The sequence below is a fragment of the Gossypium hirsutum genome, chromosome D06 (assembly GCF_007990345.1).
Source record: "Gossypium hirsutum isolate 1008001.06 chromosome D06, Gossypium_hirsutum_v2.1, whole genome shotgun sequence".
Lineage (NCBI taxonomy): Eukaryota > Viridiplantae > Streptophyta > Magnoliopsida > Malvales > Malvaceae > Gossypium > Gossypium hirsutum.
In genome coordinates this window covers 9,300,867-9,309,353 of record NC_053442.1, presented here as the reverse complement: position 1 = coordinate 9,309,353, position 8,487 = coordinate 9,300,867, and the positions used below count along the sequence as shown (strand labels likewise).

At 27.4% G+C, this 8,487-nt stretch overlaps 1 long non-coding RNA gene across 1 annotated transcript; it reads left to right on the top strand.

Moving 5' to 3' along the window:
- The first annotated feature begins 5,244 nt into the window (after positions 1 to 5,244).
- On the top strand, positions 5,245 to 5,842 carry LOC121218284 (uncharacterized). The gene is made up of 2 exons (XR_005914477.1): positions 5,245 to 5,293; positions 5,647 to 5,842. It is a non-coding gene; the product is annotated as an uncharacterized lncRNA (long non-coding RNA).
- Positions 5,843 to 8,487: the final 2,645 nt, after the last annotated feature.

Here is an 8,487-nt window from a genome sequence, read left to right as displayed (position 1 = left end):
TTGGATTGCTCATTCAAATATTCAATTACTGCCCTATTTAATATTAATTATTTTAAATTATACAAATTCATATAAGAAAATTTATTATCAAGAATTTTATGAAATCATATATTATTATTAAATTATATTTAATAATAATTATTTTAAATTGTACAAATTCATATAAGAAAATTTATTAGTAATAATTATTTTAAATTTTATTAAATCATATATTTTAATTAAAATATATTTAATAATAATTATTTTAAATTATATTTTATAGTATCATATACTATGATTTTAGTAAATTCATATAAGAATATTGATTATTAATAATTTTATTAAATCATATATTTTAATTAAAATATATTTAATAATTATTATTTCAAATTATATTTTATAGTATCATATATTATGATTTTAGTAAATTCATATAAGAATATTGATTATTAAGAATTTTATTAATTTATATATTTTAATTAAAATATATTTAATAATAATTATGTTAAATTATATTTTATAGTATCATATATTATGATTTTAGTAAATTCATATAAGAATATTGATTATTAAGAATTTTATTAAATTATATATTTTAATTAAAATATATTTAATAATAATTATGTTAAAATATGATTAAATTATTTATTATTGATATTAATAATCTTATTAAAATTTAATAACAATAACAATAATCATTTACCTAAACAAATTTCTGCTAAGGGTATTCTAATCATTTTAGTTTTTTCTCTTATGCTATTACACATCCATTCCATTCAACCAAACACAAGAATACTATTACGCCTATATTCCATTACATTCAACTAAACTATTGAATTGCTATTACGCCTCTATTCCATTACGTCTCTATTCCATTACGCCTCTATTCCAATACAACGAACCAAACGTGAAGTGTCAAAATGATATTTTCGTTATAGTTCAGGGGTCAAATTAGTTATTAACCCATTGACGTAACATGTCATGTCATCATTTCATTAAGGAGGTAACGAAAGTTAATGGACAAGTGAACAAAATGTAACAACCTGATAATGTTAATGCCTATTAGTCAGTTTTTTGAAGTTGGATGATCAAAACGTAATTTTAATCGATGGTTAGTGACTAATTATGTAATTTACACTTCTACAAAAAGCACCATAATATATACTATATGTTATCGCATACCCACAATGTGGGTGAAAAAATTATGTAACAAATTTATTTAAAAATTGATAAAAATCAAATGTGGTTTTGGTTGGAATGGTAAAATTGAGATCCTCAAAATTTGTTTATATTTCCCGTGCAATGTATGGGTTGGTTGTGTATATTAAATTTATAATATTTTTATAATATTAGTTTTTGTTTAAAATTTTTAATGAATTTCTTCAAAATGTCGTCAATAAATTGAAAAAAAAATGTAATTACAAAATATTTTTAAAGATATTGAACTAATTTAGAATAAGTTATTATGTTATTTAATTTTAAAAATATTTAATATTTAAATAATACCCAAATTCATCATATTTTGAATATTAATATTAATTATTTCTTATAGGCTATTTGTTTTATATATTTTATTAAATTAATTTATTTTAATGTTAAAATTGTTAAAATTTAATTATTTTATTTTATATTTATTTTTGTTCTACTTTAATAAATGAATGTAATTAACTCATATTTTAAAAAATAGTATAAATTTAATTTGGTAAATTTTATTAATATGTGTCTTTTTTTAAACTATATTTTAAACTTAACAAATTAATATTAATTAATTTTAATATTATAACATTAAAAGTCAATTCAATTAAGTAAAATCTTGAAACAAAGAGATAATTTATTTAAAATCAAATTTGTATTTAACATATAAAAAATTATAAAGAAACATTTTACACAAAAGGCATGGAATAACTTTTAAAAAAAATAAAAGATAAGGAGTGCATGAGTAATTTACCCAAATTGTAAATAAGTGCTTCATGTGTCAAAATTTGTAATGTGAACATGACTATTTTTTTTGTAGCCTCGTATATATATATATTATGTGTTGAGTTGAAATGTTATGATTTTCATTATATGCATGTATTTTTCTAGACTTATCAAAATATAAAAAAGATATAAATACCTTCAAAATAATATTTATTATTTTATAAAATGGAGTATTTTGTGATTTCCTAATTGAGTTGACATCAACTTAATTAACTCTTTAATATACAAAATAGATATAGATATATAAAAATAGTAAATTAATAGGGTTCTTTAAATAAAAATAAATAAACAATAAAATGATAAAATATAAATTTAGATTACGAAAAATCTCGAAACCTAAATTTCATCATTTCAACCAAAATTTCATGAACATTTTATATATAAATATAATTCTTATATAAAATTCCTTTCACCCATGTGAGTTTAGTTTAGTTATTCATTTTCAATTTAATATAGACTTTATCATAATGTCAATTTGGTGATTATCTTGCATAATTTTTTTTATTTAATAATTGTTAAACTAGAATCTACTAATATGACCAGCTCGATTTAATTCTTGCAACTTTATTTTCAGAGAATTAAATTAATTAAAATATGATTTCAATATTTTGTATGTTAAATTTTTTTTTTTAGAATCTTTGATATGCCCGAATCCTAAAATTGTAGCATTGAAGATTGTAATCGAAGTGTATCTCCTAAAAACATTATCTTTCTATCTTTATATGGGAATGTTTCAAATAAATCAACTTAATTAATGATGAATATAAATCACAAATTCCTTAGGAAATAAATAGCGTTGTCATACCCCCACAGCATGAACTAAAGTTAAAAACTCTTTAAGCTTTTCACTAAAGTAAGTGATGTGCGTTGCACCAATTCCAACAGCTGAAGCATCGCACTCAAGTCAAAAAATGTTACAAAATCTAGCCATTTCAATATAGGTGCTTAGCATAGTAGGCTTGGAAAGCCCTTTCTTGCGCCACACCCCACTTAAATCCAAAATTGACTTTGAACAAACAATCCGAAAATTCAAGGTCTAAATATATGGAGAACACTCCTCACAACAAAATCAAGTTGGCAAGAAACTTAGCGAGAAATCAAAATTCTGACTTAAAGAAAGAATCATTCAAAGAAACAAAATTAAAATCAGTATGTTGACACCATTTTTTGGATGAAAACGGGGTCGACTTGGATTTTGAAAAAAGAATGAAAACGGGAGTCGCCACCAATCCTTTTTTTGATGAGGTGTGATCGGGTCACCTCAAAAAGTGGTTGTTTTTAATAAATGATTTAATTTTATGAAAACAACGATTTTGGTCTACGAAATTCAGAAAAAAAAGGTTCGGGAGTCGGTTACGCACGAGGAAGGATTAGCACCCTCGACACGCCCAAAATTGGTACCTTAGTTGATTATTTAATGTCTTTATGTCGAAAATTAAAAACTCGAAAAGAATTTAAAAATAAGGTCCTTCTTTATATTGCGTTATTTTTTTTTTTTAAAAATTACTTGGATAAGTCAAAATGAAAAATGCCTTCTTATCTCGAATTAACAAGATGTCACATCCATTAAGTTAGGACACGACACCTTGTATTTTTTGAGAGTAAGCTTTCCTTTTATTTTTTATTTAAACCTCATTTATTTTAATTTTAAAAGGATATTCGATTACTTAAAATCAACGAGAAAAATCGAATCTCAGTAAGTTAGGGCACGATTTTCTCGAATTTTCTAAATACGGAATATTGCCTTTACTTTCGAAAAATCCTCATATCGAGAAAACCACGTGTCATATCCAATGCGTTAGGACACAACATATTGAAATCCCGATAATGAGTTTTTATTTATGTTTTTTTATTAAAGAGCATTCTCGAGCATTTAGATTCAACAGAAAATTAGAACCCAGCACGTTAGGGCCCAATTCTCTCGAAGATCCCAAGTATCGAGTATTGCTTTTGTTTCCAAAATTTTCCTTTTTTACGAATTCGGGTAAAAATTGATGTGACGGAATATCAATTACGATAATGCGAGTAAAAATAATACGAGCGAAGATAACAAAAATAAATATATAAAAAATCAATTATATACAATAACAAGTAAATAAACAAAATAAAAAAAAACTAAAACATTTTTAAAAAAAAATAATAATGGACACATAAATAAATAGATAAACATAAAGTAAAACAATAATAATAATAAAGAAATGAATAAAATTATAAAAGTTTTAAAAATGCATGTATGAATTTTAAAAGATTTAAAATACAAAAAAAAAACTATGTAGGTATATATATATAATGAAAATATGTATGTCTATACATATATATATATGTGTATGTACAAGAATTATAAAATATGAAAACATAATTACATATATATAAATAACATGCGCATGTATGTATATATATTACATAAAGACAAAAAAATATAAATATGTATATTATAAAAATAAAATAACGTAAGTATGTACATACATTTATAAGTATATGAATTAAAATATGTAAATATATAAGTATATATATGCCTGTAGAAAATATGAAATATAAAAAATATATACTTAAAATAAATAAAGAATATGTACATGTATATATATAAATTATAATAAAATATTAGAATAAAAATGAAATAAAAATATTAAATATGAAAATATATATATATATGTATACACGTACATAATAAAAATATATACTAATACATAATAATAATAATAGTAATACTAATAATACTAATAATATAAAAATAACAAGGATATTTAATAAAGATATAAAAATAAACGAAAAAGGACTAAAATTGAATTAAAAACAAAGTTCTGGGGCAAATGTGAAAGGAAATGAAGAGAAATGGGCTTATTTGAGCGCGCACCAAACATAGGGGGACCGAAACAACAATTATTCCATTCCATTAAAACGCAGCACATTAGCGGGGACTAAATCGAAAAGCGCGAGAAATTATGGGGCCAAATTGGAAACAAGAAAAATGACTTAATTGCAAAATCCTGAAAAAGTGGAAGGACTGCGTGCATAAATATCCCATTCAAACGAAAACACGCGGATCCTCTAGCGGGTCGGGTCGGATGGGTCGGGCAATGGTCAAAACGACGTCGTTTTGAGGCTTAAGTGTAGCCCCCAAAACGACGTCGTTTTGGAGGGCTATATAAAGGCCTAAAATAGCCAAAAAAATCATTTGGGGAGAGGGAAAGAAAAAAAGAAGAGAGAGAGGGAAGAGAGAAGGGAGAGAGAAGGGAGGGGGAAAGGGGAATCCGGCCAGGGGGGCCGGTCACCGGACGGCCACCAGAGGCTCGCCGGCGCCGGCGCCGGCCACCGCACGCGGTGGCCGGAAAAGGTAAAAAATATTTTTTTTCTTTTTTCTTTTTTTTTGCTTAATAATGCATATATTTTTATGTTTTAATATTTTTTAGTATTTTTATGTAGAAAATAAACCCAAAACAGTAAAGAAAAAAAAAGAAAGAGTCACCTTAGGTTTTAGATTTGATTCTCCAATTTGGTGTTAGAGCCCCTGATAGTATATATATTTTCGAATGGTTCTTGTATTGAATCTGTTAATATTGAAAGAAAATCTTTTGTTTTCATAGCAAAAAATAAAAAATCCTCCTTTTTTTGATGAGATTTTCGGTTTTTATAACCGATTACAAATGTTTATTTTCTATTTGTTTATTTCTACTTGGCTTCTTGCAGGTGGCCATGGCCGACAGTGGCATGGTGGTGTTCGGCGCAAGTGGGCAAGTGGGCAAGTGGGGGGTAGGTGGCTAGGGTTAGTGGGATTAGGGTTTCTGAATGCTGAGCTTAGGTTAATGGGCTGGGGTAGTTGGGCTTCGGGTTTATTGTTTGGGTTATTTTGTTGGTATGGGCCCGGCAAATTTGGGCTTCTACAGCTGCCCCTCTTTGCTCGTTTTTGTGTAACAAGAACAGAGCAAAGACTAAAAAAGACCAAATTTGCCTGGTCTCACCGAGGCTTGACTTCTTTGGGTGCTGTAGAAGCCCAAATTTGCCGGGCCCATACCAACAAAATAACCCAAACAATAAACCCGAAGCCCAACTACCCCAGCCCATTAACCTAAGCTCAGCATTCAGAAACCCTAATCCCACTAACCCTAGCCACCTACCCCCCACTTACCCACTTGCCCACTTGCGCCGAACACCACCATGCCACTGTCGGCCATGGCCACCTGCAAGAAGCCAAGTAGAAATAAACAAATAGAAAATAAACATTTGTAATCGGTTATAAAAACCGAAAATCTCATCAAAAATGGAGGGGGATTTTTATTTTTTGCTATGAAAACAAAAGATTTTCTTTCAATATTAACAGATTCAATACAAGAACCATTCGAAAATATATATACTATCAGGGGCTCTAACACCAAATCGGAGAATCAAATCTAAAACCTAAGGTGACTCTTTCTTTTTTTTTCTTTACTGTTTTGAGTTTATTTTCTACATAAAAATACTAAAAAATATTAAAACATAAAAATATATGCATTATTAAGCAAAAAAAAGAAAAAAAATATTTTTTACCTTTTCCGGCCACCGCGTGCGGTGGCCGGCGCCGGCGCCGGCGAGCCTCCGGTGGCCGTCCGGTGACCGGCCCCCCTGGCCGGATTCCCCTTTCCCCCTCCCTTCTCTCTCCCTTCTCTCTTCCCTCTCTCTCTTCTTTTTTTCTTTCCCTCTCCCCAAATGATTTTTTTGGCTATTTTAGGCCTTTATATAGCCCTCCAAAACGACGTCGTTTTGGGGGCTACACTTAAGCCTCAAAACGACGTCGTTTTGACCATTGCCCGACCCATCCGACCCGACCCGCTAGAGGATCCGCGTGTTTTCGTTTGAATGGGATATTTATGCGCGCAGTCCTTCCACTTTTTCAGGATTTTGCAATTAAGTCATTTTTCTTGTTTCCAATTTGGCCCCATAATTTCTCGCGCTTTTCGATTTAGTCCCCGCTAATGTGCTGCGTTTTAATGGAATGGAATAATTGTTGTTTCGGTCCCCCTATGTTTGGTGCGCGCTCAAATAAGCCCATTTCTCTTCATTTCCTTTCACATTTGCCCCAGAACTTTGTTTTTAATTCAATTTTAGTCCTTTTTCGTTTATTTTTATATCTTTATTAAATATCCTTGTTATTTTTATATTATTAGTATTATTAGTATTACTATTATTATTATTATGTATTAGTATATATTTTATTATGTACGTGTATACATATATATATATTTTCATATTTAATATTTTTATTTCATTTTTATTCTAATATTTTATTATAATTTATATATATACATGTACATATTCTTTATTTATTTTAAGTATATATTTTTTATATTTCATATTTTCTACAGGCATATATATACTTATATATTTACATATTTTAATTCATATACTTATAAATGTATGTACATACTTACGTTATTTTATTTTTATAATATACATATTTATATTTTTTTGTCTTTATGTAATATATATACATACATGCGCATGTTATTTATATATATGTAATTATGTTTTCATATTTTATAATTCTTGTACATACACATATATATATGTATAGACATACATATTTTCATTATATATATATACCTACATAGTTTTTTTTTGTATTTTAAATCTTTTAAAATTCATACATGCATTTTTAAAACTTTTATAATTTTATTCATTTCTTTATTATTATTATTGTTTTACTTTATGTTTATCTATTTATTTATGTGTCCATTATTATTTTTTTTTAAAAAAATGTTTTAGTTTTTTTTATTTTGTTTATTTACTTGTTATTGTATATAATTGATTTTTATATATTTATTTTTGTTATCTTCGCTCGTATTATTTTTACTCGCATTATCGTAATTGATATTCCGTCACATCAATTTTTACCCGAATTCGTAAAAAAGGAAAATTTTGGAAACAAAAGCAATACTCGATACTTGGGATCTTCGAGAGAATTGGGCCCTAACGTGCTGGGTTCTAATTTTCTGTTGAATCTAAATGCTCGAGAATGCTCTTTAATAAAAAAACATAAATAAAAACTCATTATCGGGATTTCAATATGTTGTGTCCTAACGCATTGGATATGACACGTGGTTTTCTCGATATGAGGATTTTTCGAAAGTAAAGGCAATATTCCGTATTTAGAAAATTCGAGAAAATCGTGCCCTAACTTACTGAGATTCGATTTTTCTCGTTGATTTTAAGTAATCGAATATCCTTTTAAAATTAAAATAAATGAGGTTTAAATAAAAAATAAAAGGAAAGCTTACTCTCAAAAAATACAAGGTGTCGTGTCCTAACTTACTGGATGTGACATCTTGTTAATTCGAGATAAGAAGGCATTTTTCATTTTGACTTATCCAAGTAATTTTTTTTTAAAAAAAATAACGCAATATAAAGAAGGATCTTATTTTTAAATTCTTTTCGAGTTTTTAATTTTCGACATAAAGACATTAAATAATCAACTAAGGTACCAATTTTGGGCGTGTCGAGGGTGCTAATCCTTCCTCGTGCGTAACCGACTCCCGAACCCTTTTTTTCTGAATT